At 49.8% G+C, this 17,608-nt stretch overlaps 1 protein-coding gene across 4 annotated transcripts in view; it reads left to right on the top strand.

Moving 5' to 3' along the window:
- Positions 1–11,119: 11,119 nt before the first annotated feature.
- KLHDC8B (kelch domain containing 8B) overlaps positions 11,120–17,608 on the top strand; it is a 41,210-nt gene continuing 34,721 nt past the window's right edge. The window contains exon 1 of one of the 4 annotated variants that reach the window (XM_081903099.1): positions 11,120–11,440. The gene's annotated coding sequence lies outside the window, so the exon portion shown is untranslated. Of the gene's footprint in view, positions 11,441–11,883; positions 12,016–12,723; positions 13,038–17,608 lie in introns of those variants that run through there. The other 3 variants (XM_081903100.1, XM_081903101.1, XM_081903102.1) reach the window with 3 other exon arrangements.

The raw sequence follows: 17,608 nt of genomic DNA on the forward strand, positions 1-17,608 counted from the left end.
CAATATTCATTCATTCATTCCTTATTTATTTATTTATTTAACTGATCTTCATCAACACAATACACACAATATTCATTCATTATTTTATTTATTTAACTGATCTTCATCAAGAGATCTTGGGGCGGTTCACGGAATAAAATAATAAATAAATAAATATAATAATAATAATAACATGATAGAATGTAAAAGCCCATCAAAAATACAGCATAAAACATACGGGATAATTAACAGATCGCCAGTGAGGCAACACCGCTAACAGAGCAGCAACTGAAAAATAAGCTAAACATCACAATTAAAGCAAAAGTTGCACCATGTGATGAACAAGCAATACAGCCCTTATGAGCTATAAAACAATATTAACAACGAGGAGCGTCTTGCCCATAGAGGCAAGTGGCGCCAAGTTCTGGAGGGTGCCAGGGAAGAAGCGGAGGCTGGACTCACTGCCTCCTGGCATCAGCTCACTGCCCTTGCCCGCCTCGCTGAAGCAGTGCCATGCCCAGAGGCTCCACCTCTTCCCCACCAGAGGAGCCACCCTCCAGCTGCTGCCCGCCTCCTCCAGCCCCGCAAAGCTGCCAGCAAGGAAGGGGAGGGGGGCATCGGAGGGATCTTTGCACCACATATATACTTAAGACGGCCCTGTTAACAACATGAATAAAACAGCAGCCAAAAACACAAACTAAGCACTAAGTTCATGCACATCCCCTGCACACCCCAATATCTACCACTGTTCAGCTCATTAAAACCCATATCCACATGACTCCTGTGGCAGCATCTCCCTTCTGAAAGCTCCTTGGGCTGGAGGTGGGGCAGCCCAGGTGAAACCAGCCATCTTTGTTGGCAAACAGAGTCTCTCTCCTCCGGAAGTAGTTCCCTTGCGAATGCTCCTAGAGCTGGACAGTGGGGCAGGTCAGGTGGAAAAAGCCATTGCCTGGTGGCCAACCAGCGATTCTCTCTCTCCCTCTCTCACTTACCTAATAAGGCAGCTTCCTGGTTTCCCATCAGCCCCAGTGAGCCTGGCCAATGGCCGGGGTGATAGATGTGCTCTAAGGGCAGTGGAGGGCCACATGTTTCCCATCTTTGCCTCAGTTCTGCTTGCCTGCTCTTCCTGTTGTACGGGAGGAGGGTTTTTCTTAAAATTCAAGCAAGCAAACAAAACCCGCACCCAATTCTTTATAGAACAGCGAGAGCACCCTTCTGGCTGCTGTAGCTCATTGTGGCGAGCTCTTGTGCTAGCAGGATTCCCACCCCCCGCAGAGAGGCTAGCTGTTCCTATTGTTCCTGCTGCCGCCGCTGTGAGGCCACAGCTCCCGTTTGCTGCTTGAAAGAGGAGTTTGACAGAATAGCTTTACCTCCCCAGCAGTGGGAGGCTGAGCCCAACTCCATTGCCAGGCATTGGCAAGAAAGCTGGCAGAGGACCAGCTTGGGAAAGCTATTGTTCCTAGTTGGCTTCAAGTCTTTTCAGGTTGTATTCAAACCCCCCCCCCCTTTGCTGAGCTGCTGAGAAAATGTAACATAAAGTGCGAAAGAGCCTTGAGAAAGCAGGAATGTTGCTCAGCTGAAGATTGTCCTGAAGGCAAGATCGTAGAATCTTGAAAGACCTACACTGGCTCCCAGTACGTTTCCGAGCACAGTTCAAAGTGTTGGTGCTGACCTTTAAACCCCTAAACGGCCTCGGTCCAGTATACTTGAAGGAGCGTCTCCACCCCCATCGTTCTGCCCAGACACTGAGGTCCAGCTCTGAGGGCCTTCTGGCGGTTCCCTCCCTGCGAGAAGCCAAGTTACAGGGAACCAGGCAGAGGGCCTTCTAAGTAGTGGCACCTGCCCTGTGGAATGCCCTCCCACCAGATGTCAAAGGGACATCTGAAGGCAGCCCTGTTTAGGGAAGCTTTTAATGTTTAATATACTATTGTATTTTCATATTCTGTTGGAAGCCGCCCAGAGTGGCTGGGGAAACCCAGCCAGATGGGCAGGGTATTATTATTATTAATAATAATAATAATAATAATAATAATAATAATAATAATAATAATTCTAGAGTTGGAAGGGACCCCAAGGGGCATCAAGTCCAACCCTCTGCAATGCAGGAATCTCAGCTGAAGCATCCGTGGCAGATGGCCACCCAGCCTCTGCTTAAAAACCTTCAAGGAAGGAGAGTCCACAACCTTCCCAGGGAGTCTGTTCCACTGTCAAACAGCTCTTACCAGCAGAAAGGTCTTCCTGATGTTGAGTCGGATTTCTCTTATTCCCTGTCGCCTGCATATGCCGCAGAAGAGCTTCCAGCAGGCAGTTTCAAAGTTGGAATAATAATAATAATAATAATAATAATAATAATAATAATAATAATAATTTATTTGTACCCCGCCCATCTGGCTGGGTTTCCCCAGCCACTCTGGCTGGCTTCCAACAAAGATGAAAGATACACTAAAATGTCACATATTAAAAACTTCCCTGAACAGGGCTGCCTTCAGAACAGAAACCCCGTGGATTTTTCACAGACCAAACTAGCTTATTCCTTTTTATTAGGCCCTGCTACTATCTATTGTATCCCTTTTTGACTGTCACAGACTTTTAGAAAGAGAAGCATCTCAGAATATATGTTAGATATGCAACTAAAGAAACTGCATGGGCACTAAGGGCTTTCTTGCATCTGCCTCTTGGAGGTGGTTGTTTTGTTCTGTTTTGTTTTACCTTTAAAAACTCACTGGGTGGATTTGAGGAGGATACACTTATCCATGATGATTAGCCATACAGTGGTTCCTCGGGTTAAGAACTTAATTCGTTCCGGAGGTCCGTTCTTAACCTGAAACTGTTCTTAACCTGAGGTACCACTTTAGCGAATGGGGCCTCCTGCTGCCGCCGTGTGTTTTCTGTTCTCATCCTGAGGTAAAGTTCTTAACCTGAGGTACTATTTCTGGGTTAGCGGAGTCTGTAAGTGCCTGTAACCTGAAGCGTCTGTAACCTGAGGTACCACTGTATTAGGTAAAAAAACATCCATATTCAGAGATATCGGCCCCTGCAGAAGTGCTGTTGCTTCCATGCTTCGCTCGCGCATGTCTCAGCGGTATCTGCCAGGACGGGATGCTGGTTTCGATGGATCCCCGCTTTGGTCCAGCTTGTTCCTTGGCCCTTTGGAAGAAGGGTGGGCCAGAGCCTGGGGAGAAGCCAACAAGCGTACTTTTCTGGGTGTCATTCCTGTTCATAATGCCTGCAGGAGAATGCAGTCAAGGGGTTGCCAAGGAAGCAGGGAGGGGGGAGGAGGTGACTTATTTAGTGCATAGGATTCAAGGTCTTGCTGGCAGAAGAGGTTCGTCAAGCAGGCAACAGACATAACCAACGCGCTCCATCCTAATGGTGTCTATGTAGATTGGAAAGCATGGAGAACCAGCGTGATCCTAGGAAGATAGTTGCAGAAACAGCTCAGATTTCCACCTAAACCTCAGTGCCTAGGACTTGCCGATCGTATGGTTGGCGGTTCAAATCCCCGCGGCGGGGTGAGCTCCCGCCGTTCTGTCCCAGCTCCTGCCCACCTAGCAGTTCGAAAGCACCCTTAAGTGCAAGTAGGTAAATAGGGACCGCTTTATAGCGGGAAGGTAAACGGCGTTTCCGTGTGCTGCGCTGGTGCTGGCTCGCCAGAGCAGCTTTGTCACGCTGGCCACGTGACCCGGATGTGTCTTCGGACAGCACCGGCTCACGACCTCTAGAGCGAGATGAGCACGCAACCCCAGAGTCGGACACGACTGGCCCGTACGGGCAGGGGTACCTTCACCTTTACCTTTTACACCGAGGCTGGAAATATGGGTTGGGTGGATCTATGCAAAGCGCAATGCGTGTTTTGATTCTTCTTCCAGCTTATGGGTGGACCAGTGCTGGCTACATCACCTCCAGCTCCCTTCTGCAGCAGCGCAGTGAGTGGCAGCTGGGCGTGAGGTGACCCACAACAAGGGCTTCCCCACCGGCTGAAACCTAGGCAGGCTCCTGCTGCTGTGGGCAGGGCATCAGCTGCAAATGGAAATTAGTAATCTCCTGTCTCACAGGAGTATTCTGGAAATGCTTGAGGCTTTTGCAGGGCAGTTTGCGCATTTAAAAAGTGTTATGCAAACTGTCCTCTCGGTGTGACTGATTCAAGGTGTTTGCCTCGCTGTTTTTGCCCCCAAAGATACCCAGAAACGACTCGCTACGTTGGCTGCTTTATCATCTGTAATGGAAAGATCCAGTGGCTTAATATTGCACGAGGGATGTGCTGGAGTGCGGGGGGAACTGCGCAGTTCCACTTGCCCCCCTTTGGCTGAGGGGCTGTCTTTGAAAGAAGGGGCTTGTGTGCCAGATGCAAAGCCCCTCCAAGCAGAGCGCTGCTCCTTCAGGAAGCGTGTGGCCCTGTCCCTCCACCTGTTTCTCTGCCTGACAAGTGACTGACAGCTCTCTCCCCAAAGCCTCTCCTCATCAATTATGAATTCAGTTGCCATCGAGACTGAGGGATTAAGGCAGCTGGAGGCTTCGCTTTCGCAGCCTGCCGTGCGAGGAGGCACCTGTACAGAGCTGGCAGCCCCGCGGCTCTCGGGCAAGGAGGAGAACGCCGCGATTCTGCCGGGCTGCCATTTCTGAAGTGGCCCCTTGGCAAACAGACCCACTCATCTCCTAGCAGCGCCCGTGCCCAGATCGGATCTTTCTTTTATTTCAAGGCCGATTAATCCCAAACAAGTACCGCTCTCCTGGCTCCACAATCTCAGCTGCTGCGCACACAAGGCACTTTTAAGACAGGGCTAGCGACCATTTGTTTCTGTGCCCAGGATGCGGGGTGTTTGAATACTGTTGGGGGGTGAAACCAAAGCTGTCAGTGAGAGCGTACAGAGCCCAAAGAGGGTCCCTTTTTCTCTCTCTTGCACCCCATTTTTTCTCACAAACATTTTCCACCCCCTTTTCTCTCTCTCCAACATCCCCTTTTCTTTGAATACACACAAAACACCTTTTGAATGCATGCTCAAAACCTGAGCTCTTGCTTTTAACCCACCCTTTTATATCCGCAACCCACATAGCGAGAGTCCATTTGCCCCCCCCCCTTTCAATGTTACCTTGGTAATGGGAATTCTAAATGCTTTTAGGCTGCAGTCCAATACACCCCTGGGAGTAAGTCTCCCTCAGCTCAACGGAACTTACTTTTGAGTCGGCACGGATAGGATTGTACCGCTAGCAGTTTTGAATGAAGATTTGGGTGCCTTCGTTATGCCAGATGTCACCTTACATCATCTCATTTACTCCGGATGAAACAAGAAGAGGGATATGCAAACTGCTCTCCAAGCATAAATGTGCATCTAAAGGTTTTTTGTGTACAGAGCAGGGCAGGATCATTCCATTTTTATTTTATTTTTTTGAATTATGAATGTGTCAAGGATTAATCCTGGGGCATTTTAAATTGTAGCGCTTTCTTACATCTGGGATAACTCAGTCAGTAGAGCACAAGACTCTTATTCTCAGGGTTATGAGTTTGAGCCCCACTTTGGGCAAGAGATTCTTGCATTTGCAGGGGCGCTTCGACTAGATTACCCTCGTCGTCCCTTCCAACTCTGCAGTTCTACGATTCCTAGGAAGGCCAGCAGGAGCTGTAACCTTGTTTTTGAAGGCAGGTTTATTCAAGCACTCTATTGATCTGAGATATTTATGTTGAGCTAGGCATGGCCAAACTCGGCCCTCCAGATGTTTTGATTCCCACCATCCCTGACCACTGGTCCTGTTAGCAAGGGATGCTGGGAGTTGTAGTCCCAAAACATCTGGAGAGCCAAGTTTGGCCATGCATGGGCCTTAAGCATTTATAGTGGCCCCTTTAAGAGTGTTTACATTGGAAGTTTGTTCCCCGCGGCATTCGCTGTGTCAGGCTTCTGTCAAAAAAGAAAACCGGGGCAATCTTCTAGAAATAAAAGTGATGTTGGTATGTGTACCCCGATCTCTGTATGCCCTTTTAGATCTAATAAGTATGGGCCCTGCCCCTTTCTCCTTACCCATCTCTCATCTTGGGAGTTAATCTTCCATTTTCGCCATCAGTCCAGGACTTCGCTCCTCCACGCGGTGCAATACACAGCTTCTGTTGCACAGATTGCATCTCCTTTGCTTGCCAAAGCTATTTGCCCTTGCTGCCCAAACTCATTTTGGACAAGGTAATTGGTGTTCAGGGTGAAATCATGCAGATTATATGTTGGGGGGCCAAATGAACCTTGCAAATCAATAATGTTTAATGTCAATTTTCTGCAAACTTCCCTCGCAGTGTACTGTGAACAATCGTAAGAGCTGCTAGACTAACGCCTCTAAAGGACTCCTGTGTCTTTAAATAGTGTATACAAGAGGAGGGAGTTTTAATAGGCACAGATTTTCCAGTCATGATCTTGCAGTGGTGGGAATAGTTGCTTTTCTCCCCCACCCGCAAATCCTCCAATTATCTCGCTAAAGGCCAGGGTGCCCTGTTTTGTTCTGAAGATGACTACAGGATATGAGTTGCCACTCAAGACATAGGAGTTCTGACCCTTTCATATGTAGCTTTGCCAAATTAGTTTCCTAGCAGGCAGTTGTGCATGGAGACAAAAAGGTTTCACCTGTGATATTTTTGCATTTTGAAAGCCCAGGAGCCTTTAAAAAAAAAAAAAAGTTGGGTCCAGTTTGAACTACCTTTTGCACATGACCTCTACGTAATCTTCGGTGTTATCCTTGTCAGAACATTCTACAACTGTTCATCCATTGCAAACACAAGAGGAAAACACCTTGTACCAGTTTAATGACTGCCATGGAAGCTGCCGTGACTTTTGAAGGCTGTAACTTACTTCATCAAGTGCAAATCTCCTTGTCATGTTTATGGAAATAAGGTTTGAAAGATGGTGACAAAGTATACACAAATACTTTAAAAGCACAGATCTATTAAGTTATTAAAATGTCAATTCTAATTGGTTTGGAGTTCTGGGTTTTTTTTTTAAGACTCGAGTGGTGCTTTTTATACATTAATTCATGCACAAAATCTTTTCCTTCAAGATGTGAAGGTGGCCACCAGTTTAAGTAAAGGTAAAGGTAAAGGTACCCCTGCCCGTACGGGCCAGTCTTGACAGACTCTGGGGTTGTGCGCCCATCTCACTTAAGAGGCCAGGGGCCAGCGCTGTCCAGAGACACTTCCGGGTCACATGGCCAGCGTGACATCGCTGCTCTGGCGAGCCAGAGCTGCACACGGAAACGCCGTTTACCTTCCCGCTGGTAAGCGGTCCCTATTTATCTACTTGCACCCGGAGGTGCTTTCGAACTGCTAGGTTGGCAGGCGCTGGGACCGAGCAGCGGGAGCGCACCCCGCCGCGGGGATTCGAACCGCCGACCTTTTGATCGGCAAGTCCTAGGCGCTGAGGCTTTAACCCACAGCGCCACCTGCGTCCCCTCCGGCCACCAGTTTATAAGACTTTAAAAAAAAAAAAATTAAAACTAACACAACTTTATGGAGGAATGGACTACCAAGGCTACTAACCATGGCAAGTAAAAAAAACAAAACCACTTCCATGTATACAAGTAGCATATCTGTGATTACCCATATGCTAAGGGACTAGCAACAGGAGATGCATACAAGCTTAATGCACTGCTTGTGAAGTCCCAGGCTGGCTGGAAGCAGGTGGACAAAATCTTGTGTTCTTACATACAATGTGGCTTATGATTCCAGACTAATATTGCATAATAAATCCAATATGTCCGACATCTCTGGCTTATTGTACATCACATTCATGAAAACAGTGCACAAGGAAGGTTCATTGCCTGTCCCCTAAATGAACAAATTAGCTGCAGCCTTCTCACTAATTATGCATTTCGAGTGAGGCACTCAGTCCTGAGCCAGTTGCTCACCTCTGGCAAACCGTCAACATATGACAGATGGATGCAGGCAGCTGCCAGAGAACTGGATAGCCAGAAACCTACTGGACGTTTCATATATTTTGTGTATATTTCATATATACATTTCTTCATGGAAGTAAAATTTGATGGATTGGATTTATATGCCACCTTCTCCAAGGGAACGTGGTTCTCCCTGTCCATTTAAACCCTACGACAACCTTGCGAGGTAGGTTAGGCTGAGAGGGAGTGACTGGCCCAAGGTCACCCTGTGAATTTCCTGGCAGAGTGACGGTCTGAACCCTGTTCTCCTGGGTACTAGCCTGACACACTAACCCTAGGCCGCACTGAACGTTATGTGTGATGTAGGGATTCCGCTAGGTACTTAAAAGACTCGGGGTATATGCTGATAGAGGGACGCGGGTGGTGCTGTAGGTTAAACCACAGAGCCTAGGACTTGCCGTTCGGAAGATTGGGGGTTTGAATCCCCGCGACGGGGTGAGCTCCCGTTGCTCGGTCCCTGCTCCTGCCAACCTAGCAGTTCAAAAGCACATCAAAGTGAAAGTAGATAAATAGGTACCGCTCTGGCGGGAAGGTAAACGGCGTTTCCGTGTGCCGCTCTGGTTCGCCAGAAGCGGCTTTGTCATTCTGGCCACATGACCCGGAAGCTGTATGCCGGCTCCCTCGGCCAATAAAGTGAGATGAGTGCCGCAACCCCAGAGTCAGTCACGACTGGACCTATTGGTCAGGGGTCCCTTTACCTTTTATATGCTAATAAACATATGTGCGCCTTTAAATCTGAGCAAATCAAGGTACTGGGTGGCAACGTGTGTGTGTCCCTGATGGGGCCTGGATGCACAGAAACCCTGTAAGCAAACTAAAACGGTTTTAGAAAAAAGGGGAAAGCCAGGCTTAGCGGGACCCAGCATAAAAAGCAGCCTCAGGCCCCCTGGCCCCTGACGATGGTTGCACTCCGGGGGCAGCTTTCTCCATGTTGTACCACCCAAACAAATACTGTCTGTACATGACACTGCCTACCCTTTTAAGGAGAAGTATACTGCATGCCAGCGGCCTGCTGGAAAGGGAGCAGTCCAAAAAAGCAGCTTCTCCTTGAAGAATTGCTGTGTTTCGTTTTGTTCTTAAAGGGAAGGAGCTGCAGTTCTGTGGCAGACCCCATGCTTGGTATGCAGATGGTTCCAAGATCGACCGCAGGCATCTCCTGGTAGGCTGGGGGGGGGGGGGCGGATTGTGTTAGAAACCCTGCAGATCAGGACAGGGAACCTCTGGCTCTCAAAAGTTACTGGGCTGATTGCCACTAGCCCAAACCGAGCCAATGGGGCCAATGGTCTGCAATAGCTTCCTAGGATGTTTTCATTAGTTTCCTAGCCTGCCTTTGTTCCATCATGGAATGCTACTGAGTTTATTATTATAATTTATACCCCGCCCATCTGGCTGGGTTTCCCCAGCCACTCTTCCAACAAAACACTAAAATACAATAACCTATTAAACATTAAAAGCTTCCCTAAACAGTGCTGCCTTCAGATGTCTTCTAAAAGTTTGGTAGTTATTTTTCTCTTTGACATCTGGTGGGAGGGCGTTCCACAGGGCGGGTGCCACTACCGAGAAGGCCCTCTGCCTGGTTCCCTGTAGCTTTGCTTCTCAGTGTCCTCAGTGTCCAGGCAGAACGATGGAGGTGGAGATGCTCCTTCAGGTATACTGGACCCAGGCTGTTTAGGGGTTTAAAGGTCAGCACCAATACCTGGTCCTTCAGAGGCACAGTTACCCCAATCAGGACCAGGGAGTCCTCCACACCCGTCCACCTCCTGTCCCCCCAAAACAGTACTTCTGTCTTGTCAGGATTCAACTGCAAACTTAACTGGGAAGCCCATGAGCTGGGTGGGGATGGTGGATCGCTGCAAAAGGAAATGGGTGCTAGCTAAGCAAGAGGCGAATCGTCCGAGATCCAGGAAGGAACAATAAAGGAGCGCAAGGGGGTTGTGTGAGACCAGAGCTCTGGGTTAGTGGGCAAGAGCATTCCTTGCCAAAGCGATCTTCCACATGCCGGACATCGAGCCAGCACAAATTAAAGACAGGTTACAGAAAATGGTGGGGGGAAGAGCCATGTTTGCACTGTACAAGCATGCAAGCATTATAGCAGCCTCTTGCCTGCAAGAATTTAAAGAAAATGATCTAGCCTGCTAGGGGCTGTCAGACGTTGGTGGTGAGCATTTCTCTGCTGGGTGAAAAGCAGGCGGCTTTCCTTTTCGGTAGCCGGCTTGGTTTCTATGCTAAAAGGCAGAGGAGAAAAGGAGCATCTCGCCAGCATGCCTTGACACCTAGAGCTACCAGGCAAGTGCCTAAATGCAAGGCTGCCTGTGTTGCAGATGTGGCATCGTCCCTCCACTGTGTGTGAAAGGAGAGTCTCACAGTCTCTTTAGATGGTGTTTGCTGCGTTTAGCTTTTATGAATGAAGATTTGGACCTAGCGGCACAGGATCACAGAACTGTAGAGCTGGAAGGCACCCCTGCAGTGCAGTTCCTTCATCCATGTCCCAGTCCAGCCCTGCTAGGCCACAAGGGCCTGAAACAGAGGTTGTAAAAAGCGAAGGCCAGCAGCCCTCCTGTTCCTTCAGTTCTGGCTGATGAGTGAGCACAGCAGTAGTGCATCTGCTTTTCAGGCAGGGGGTTCCAGGCTGGACCCCTGGCCTCTCCAGCAGGGCTGGGAATGCCCCCTGCCAGAACCCCTGGAGAGCTGCTGCCAGCCAGTGCAGACAATATGTAGCTCGGTGGACAAAGCCAGCTTCCTATGTTAAAAAAAAAAAAAAAAGGTGGAGGAAGGTATGTTTCTTCATGTGCTCCGCCATCTCTGGGTCTTTGGGGTGGGATTGCACCGGCCTTCAGGAAAGAGATGTTGTTGTTTTGTTCCGGCAGCGTCTCTCCTTGGGGTTTCTCCGCTTCTCAGAAAAAAAAGCCCCACCAAAACACACCACCCCTCTCCGTTTATGTAATTGTTCCATATAGGATTTTTTAAAAAACCTTTCAGAAAATGGAAATGTTAAAATTCCCACTAAACAGAACGGGATGCTGGGTGGGTGCGGGGTAGGGAAGGAGGGAAGGATCCGGGAGAGGAGAGGCCGTGGCATTTCGAGGCGGAGGGGCTTTCGGCCAGCTCGGCGCCGCGCGCTCCCCGCCTTCCCGGGGCTCCGGGCGCCGCTGCCCAGCGCCTGTCCCGAGCGCGCTGCTGCGCCCGGCGGAGGAAGAGTTAAGGCAGAGCGCGCGCGGCGTGTGTGGCAGCGGCGGCCGCGTCCCACCCCTCCTGCCCGCCGCCCACCTCTCCCCCTTCCTTCCTCCCCCTGCGCGGTATAGAGGAGCTCGCCGAGAGGGGAGAAGCTGGATCGGAGCAGGGGAGCCGCGAGAAGAAGGCGCGAGGAAGGCGCCATCCCCTCCCCTCCAACAACACCCCAGCCAGCCCGGCGCGCCTGCAGAGTTTGCACCGCGCAGTCCGGGGAGGTGAGCGCGGCGCGCGGTGCTGCCCGGGGCCGTCGGGTGGAGAACTCCGATCGCCGGACTGTGGCGTCCAGGAGCCCTGCGGTGGCCGGGTGAGTGAGTGGGGAAGGGGGCGACTCCTCCTCCTCCTCTGCAAAGTTTTTCCTGGGCAAGCCGAGAGAGGCCGCAGGGAGCCCGGGAAGGCTGCGCGTCCCCAAGCCGGAGAGAGGCGACGGGGCGCAGGAGCCGGAGCTTGGCGCAGCGCGCCTCCTTCTGCGGCCGTTGGGTGTGTTTGGGGGGAGCCCCCGCGACTCCCTCGAGCTGCGGCGGCGGCGCACGCCCCGGAGCCGGCCCAGCCTTTCCTCCAGCCGTCCGGGGCTGCGAAGTCTCCGCGCCGTCGAGTAAAGCTGCGAGGCGAGCCGGAGATCAGCCGCCGCCTGCCAACAACCGAGGCGGCGCAGTTCTTCCCGGGTGTGGCGCCCCCTAGTCTACTTTTCCTTCTGTCCTGCCCCCTGGGGAGATGTGTGGGTAGCGCCGAGAACTGAGCTGGGCTTAGGAGGCCTGTATTCAGCGCCGTGCCGGCCGTGTCCCTGAGCACGTGCAGAGTGCTCTGTTGCCAATTCTCCCGTGCTGTTAGGTAGCTTGAGCCTCTATATTTTGGCAAGGAAGGAAGATCTACTGCAGCCAGGTAGGTTGATACACCGGGGACTGGGAAGACGGGATTGGAAGGGAAAAGATTGGAAGGTGAGAAATGATATGACCAATAAAGGAAAGCTCAGGAGGAAACTCCTGTTTGCCTTCTTAACCAAGCTAAAGTGTTGCCCACCTGCAACCCCTACCTCTTGCTAAACTCTTTGCCAACCTGGACTGCAATTCCGTGACCACTAGTCCTGATGGTCATGCTCTCCCTCCCCTCTTGGAGGTTGCCTCTGAATTGCTGGACATGGCAGGTGAGCAGCCCTCAGGTCTTACTTGCTGGCTAGCCGCAGTGCAAACAGCACATAAAAAGAGCTTGCAGGATCAGGCCAATGGCCCAGCATCCTTTTCTCACGACTGGACTGGTTGGTGTTTTTCTTACACTGGCTTAATAGCGGTGCACCAAATATCAGGAGTTTTCTGTCTTATTTAACCCCTCCAATGCTTTATTTTTAATGCCCATCCCTTCTATAGTGCGTCCCCTTCAGACTTTTGTTTTCCCTCAAACTCCTGGGGAGGAGAGCTTCTCTTCCATTAGCCTAACAGCTTGCTCTCACTCGCCCTTACGAAGCGCCCTGTTGCGTCAGAGCAACGGCTGCCCAGTCTGGCACCCGGATCCCTACACTCGCCAGTCAGACGCCTCGGGGACTGGCCCACCAAGCACGGTACAAAGCCCCCTCCCTTCCTTGTGACCCCCTAGCAAGGGGCGCCCAGACACAAACGGACTCTGATCCCGGAGAGAGCGTATATTGCCATCGTGACTTTCTTCTCCATGATACCCTCTGATCTCTCTAAAGCTGTCTAAGTGACTGGCTGTCACAGAATTGGAGACAACGTGTTCTGTCGTTTTAACTGTGTGCCTTGTGGACAAGTACTTCTTTATATCTGCCCTAAAGCGTCGTTGGCTGATCCCAGTTCTTCCGCAATGCTTCGTTTGAATAGATGAGACTCTTCTCAAAGAGGACTGCAATGGAAAGTGGATCCCATCGAGGGTCACTCAAGACACCTGTTGATGTGAGCGTTCGTCTTGATTTGTTTCCACCATTGAAGCAGATGTCATCTCACACTTTTCCGTGCATTTCCCCTTCACTATGACAAAAAGTATTATCTTTTTGGAGAAGTGGGTTTGTTGAACCAGACCTCCTGATCAGCTGTAGTTGTCGTACAACCTGGATTTCCTGGTGTGTGCTTGAATCCTGCCTCCAAAATAGCAGCACTCTGGAAGTGAGTAACCTAATTGGGTTACTCAATTGGGTTGTGCTTTTACTTTTTTTTCTTCTTGGGAGCTGCCCACCCTGGCTGGGGCAAACAAGTCAGATGGCCGGCATATAAACATTATTATTATTATTAATGAATGCATCAGGCTGGGTGGAGATGGTTGCAGCTTCTCATTGGCCTCCGCCTACAGCCTCACACAGCACAGTGCATTAAGCCGTTCAGTGATCTTGGTTGGGGAAGTGTGATCAGAAGCAGTGCGGACAGCATGCATCAGTTCAGCCTTCTGAATCCACCCGACGATGAAGTCTTGGAATTTACACAGCCTCAGCTCTGGACCTTGGGGCAAGAAGTGGGGCTCCAGGCAGTATATAAATAGCTAGTCGTTGCGCTGTTTGAAGTCCACCCCATTGGGAAAATAGGGATTTAAAAAGGCATGGATGTCCGTTCCAGCTTGTATTCGTTGCATGCAGTGCTGTTTCCATTCCACTGCATTTCGGCTTCCGAGAAAAATTACGATCGTCGTCTTGCTGTCCATTGCGGCAGAATTTTATGTAATTACTTACGTTATCATTACGTTTATTTAACACAATGTATATACCCCTTGATTGCAGCAAAACCTCCAAGTGGTTTACAAGAAATATTAAAATTATCAATAAAAAACCCAGTTTAAAAGATCAATAAATAATTTAAATTAACAGCAAAAGAGATTAAAATTTGACAGCATCTGTGTGTCTGGATATGCTTGCCTAAACAGAAATGTTTTAAGCTTTAAGCAAAGCCTTTCTGGGGTCAACAGGCGGGGAGTTCCAAAGTGTAGGTAATGCCATGATGGATTACTTGCAAATACGGAACGAGTATTACGTGGCACCTGTAACAGGGCCAGTTCCATTAATTTCGGAGCAACAGAAGCGCAACGCAAATGGGGATGATTAATTAGGTATCGTTGGCAGACCGAAAACATCAACAACGTCAAATAGCAACTGCGTATGCTGGATCGGTTTCCGTTCCGGACACAGGGCAAATAAGCAGACACTGGCAATTGCTGCTCCCGTTTCCGTCAGAATTCTCTGACGTCTCTATTACAAACCATCAAGCACTGACATGCGTTATTATCTGCTTGAGAGTCGCAGAGTATATGTTGAGAATTAAGGAGCAGTGTGGCACAGCCGTGTGGCCGGAAGAAGATTAGTACCAGACCTTTCTAGTATTGTTTTTGCTGACTCACAGACTGTCACCATTTTCCAGCGGGATTCCATCACATACAGGCAAATTGTGGTTGTGCAATTTCAGTTTGATGGGGAGAATCTTGTGGAACAAACGTGCTTCCCTAAAAGATCGGACTTTTTTTGCGTTAACAAAAGCACAAGGAAAGTGCAGGATGTTCCTTGTTTTGACACAGCATCGTCTAACCTCCCTGGAAACCAATCAAGATAAATAAACAGCAGGTGGCCTGGAAATGCTCTCGGAGAAGGACCACCACAAGGGAACATAGAAAGAAACAAAGGCGGGTCTGGCTGGTTTCATCTCAGCCCTGGACCCAGAGATTAGTTTGGCCCTTGGGTGTGTTTTCAGAGCCAGAGTTTGGCCTTAGAGTCTTAGAATCGCAGAGCTGGAAAGCTCCCTGAAGAAATACAGCCTTCTTCAATGCAGGAATATGCAGCTTTCCCATGTGGGGATCGAACCTGCAACATTCGCGTTACCAGCACCGTTCTCTCACCAACTGAGCCATCCCGGCCTTGGAACATGCATTGCAAGGAAAGGAACGCCTGCTTTGATCACATGCGCAATATATCTCTGCCGTGCATCTGAGGATTGAGGGAAAGGCTTCAAGGAGAAAGGATATGTACAGTGTTCCCCGCAGGGGTTGAAACCCAGCGCTTCTTGTTGCAAATTAAGTGCTGGTCGATCAGATGGCTGACCTATCGGCTGCCTGTAGTCGCTGTCAAGTTGGCTGAGGTCTTAATTGCAAGCCTGTTGGCGTCTTACCCGAAAATGGGAGAGGGGGTGGCGATTGGATAGAGCAATCCCCAGCTCTTTGGAAACCTGCCTGTTCAAAGTGGCTTCCTCTACCCAGATCCTAAGCAAAACCTGTTATTTCACTGCCACATGTTCCACCGTGGAACGTATTTCCCAGGGAAGGGGTTTAAGATTAGAGTCCTGTGCTTTTTGTGAATGAGCCTCTGAACCGCAAAACAGTAAGCAGAGCTGGGGATTAGGAAGCATGTGGCCGCGCCACCCCCGGCCACATGGACACAGTGCGCAGAGCGAGGTACTTTTAGAGTCTGGACTGAACGCTCCTGTCCTTTCTGCTTCGATGGCAAATATGTATTGCGTGGCAAGTCCCCTCCCCCATGAGAAATGAAGACACTGGACACATTATTTAAGGTTAATGGGCATAAAAAGGCCACAACTTTATTGATTGCAGAATTGAAAGGTATTGGCCTTAGGCATTGGCTCCTATCGACTACCCGGTATAGAGACCGGGAAGGGTTATCCACAAGCCGTGGGAGTCCTGTTGAAGTACGCCAACTGGGATCCCACGGGTGTCACCGCTCGGGGGCGTGCCGGAGGCCCTTACCTCCCTAGGTTTCGGACAAGGCAACGCCCCCCCCCCCGGAGTCCTCTACTGGACTACCCTTTCCATTGGGGGAAGGTGATGGTGCTTCCTTCCCCCCATTCATTTGCACAACAATTAACCCCTGCCAATGCCTAACCGCCAATACCGCGAAAGTTGTGACGTTTGCTACGAGGTAGGCGAAAAAACCAAAAGGCTAGAAGTGCGCCAAATTGGAAAAATTCCTACCAGGCCCCTTGCGGCGACCAACCGGAGTCCATAGCAAGGTCATAGCTAGCTAATCCTAAAGGGTGGGTGGGATGGGAAAAAACCGCTCAGCTGGAAAGGGGAAAGAGGGTGGTCCCCGGGCGTGCCTGGCCTTAAATAGGCTAGGCCCCGCCTCCCCAGCCCGCCGATTGGCGGGCAGGATCGAAGGCACGCCCGGGGATTCCCTGTTTACACGGGGGGGGGGGCAAAAGGCCAGCCCCCGCGTGTGTGGGAGGGGTTAACCCGCAACCCCCTCTTCTCCCTAAGCTCAGAAATGGCTTTACTTCAAAACATACGAAATCCAGCTCTTCTGCAATCGGGTGCCCTGCTGCTTATTCTGCTGATTGTAGGAGACTTGATTCGGTCCACCCTTAAAAGGCAAAGCTGGGATAGCTCAGTTGGTAGAGCACGAGGCTCTTGATCTCAGGGTTGTGGGTTTGAGCCCCGTGTTGGGCAAAAGATTCCCGCATCGCAGGAGATGGGACCAGATGACCCTCGTGGTCCCTTCCAACTCAATGATTCTGTCCACCTAATTTCACCCTTTCCAAAACAATTTGCGGACCTTCGAAATTTGCCTTCCAAATTCCAAATTTGCCTTCCAAAACAATTTGCGGACCTTCTCTGAATTTCGCAACACAGTTCTGCAATCGGTGGGTGTGTAGTGAAATCTGTAGACGAAAGAAAGGTGTCCATAACAATGCAGATATTAGTGAAAGCAAAAATCAGTCAGAGTAGGGGGGGGATTGCTTTGCAAAAAATATATAAATATGTGTGTATTGGACAAGATGGCATGCCAAGCTTTGTAATATTACGAGGAATTTGCACTAAAAGGCAGGTGAATTTTCACAAGAATCGTTATTTTTTAAAATGACAAAATGAACTCAAGATCGGGGAGGAGAGGAAGAAACCGAGAGCATCCAAAATGGACAGATTGGCTCATCCCCGGCTGAGGGGGGCTCTGGACATCTGCTCCCAAGCCCCACCCTGATATAATAATGATTAATAATAATAATAATAATAATAATAATAATAATAATAAATTTATTTATATCCTGCCCTCCCCAGCCGAAGCTGGGCTCAGGGTGGCTAACAGCAATAAAACAGTACAACAGTACAACACAACACAACACAACACAACACAACACAACACAACACTCATTATAAAATTAATTCAAATCAAACCAATGGCAACCAATTGGGCTAGAGTTATGTGAGGATTGCCAAAGAAGGGAGTCAGGCTGAGCCCTGTCCAAAGGCCTGGTGGAACAGCTCTGTCTTGCAGGCCCTGTGGAAAGATGTCAAATCCCGCAGGGCCCTAGTTTCTTGTGACACAGCCTTCCACCAGATCGGGGCCGCAGCCGAAAAAGCCCTGGCTCTGGTTGAGGCCAGCCTAACCTCCCTGTGGCCTGGGACCTGCAAGATGTTTTTATTTGAAGACCGTAAGTCGTAGGCCATATAGGGCTTTAAAGGTTAAAACCATTGCAGATGTGCACACTGAGGGGTCACATTCCTGTTCAGGAAGAGGCTCTCCTCCTCCTCTCTTGAT

Source organism: Podarcis melisellensis, assembly GCF_964234715.1.
Source record: "Podarcis melisellensis genome assembly, chromosome: 2".
Taxonomy (NCBI): Eukaryota; Metazoa; Chordata; class Lepidosauria; order Squamata; family Lacertidae; genus Podarcis; species Podarcis melisellensis.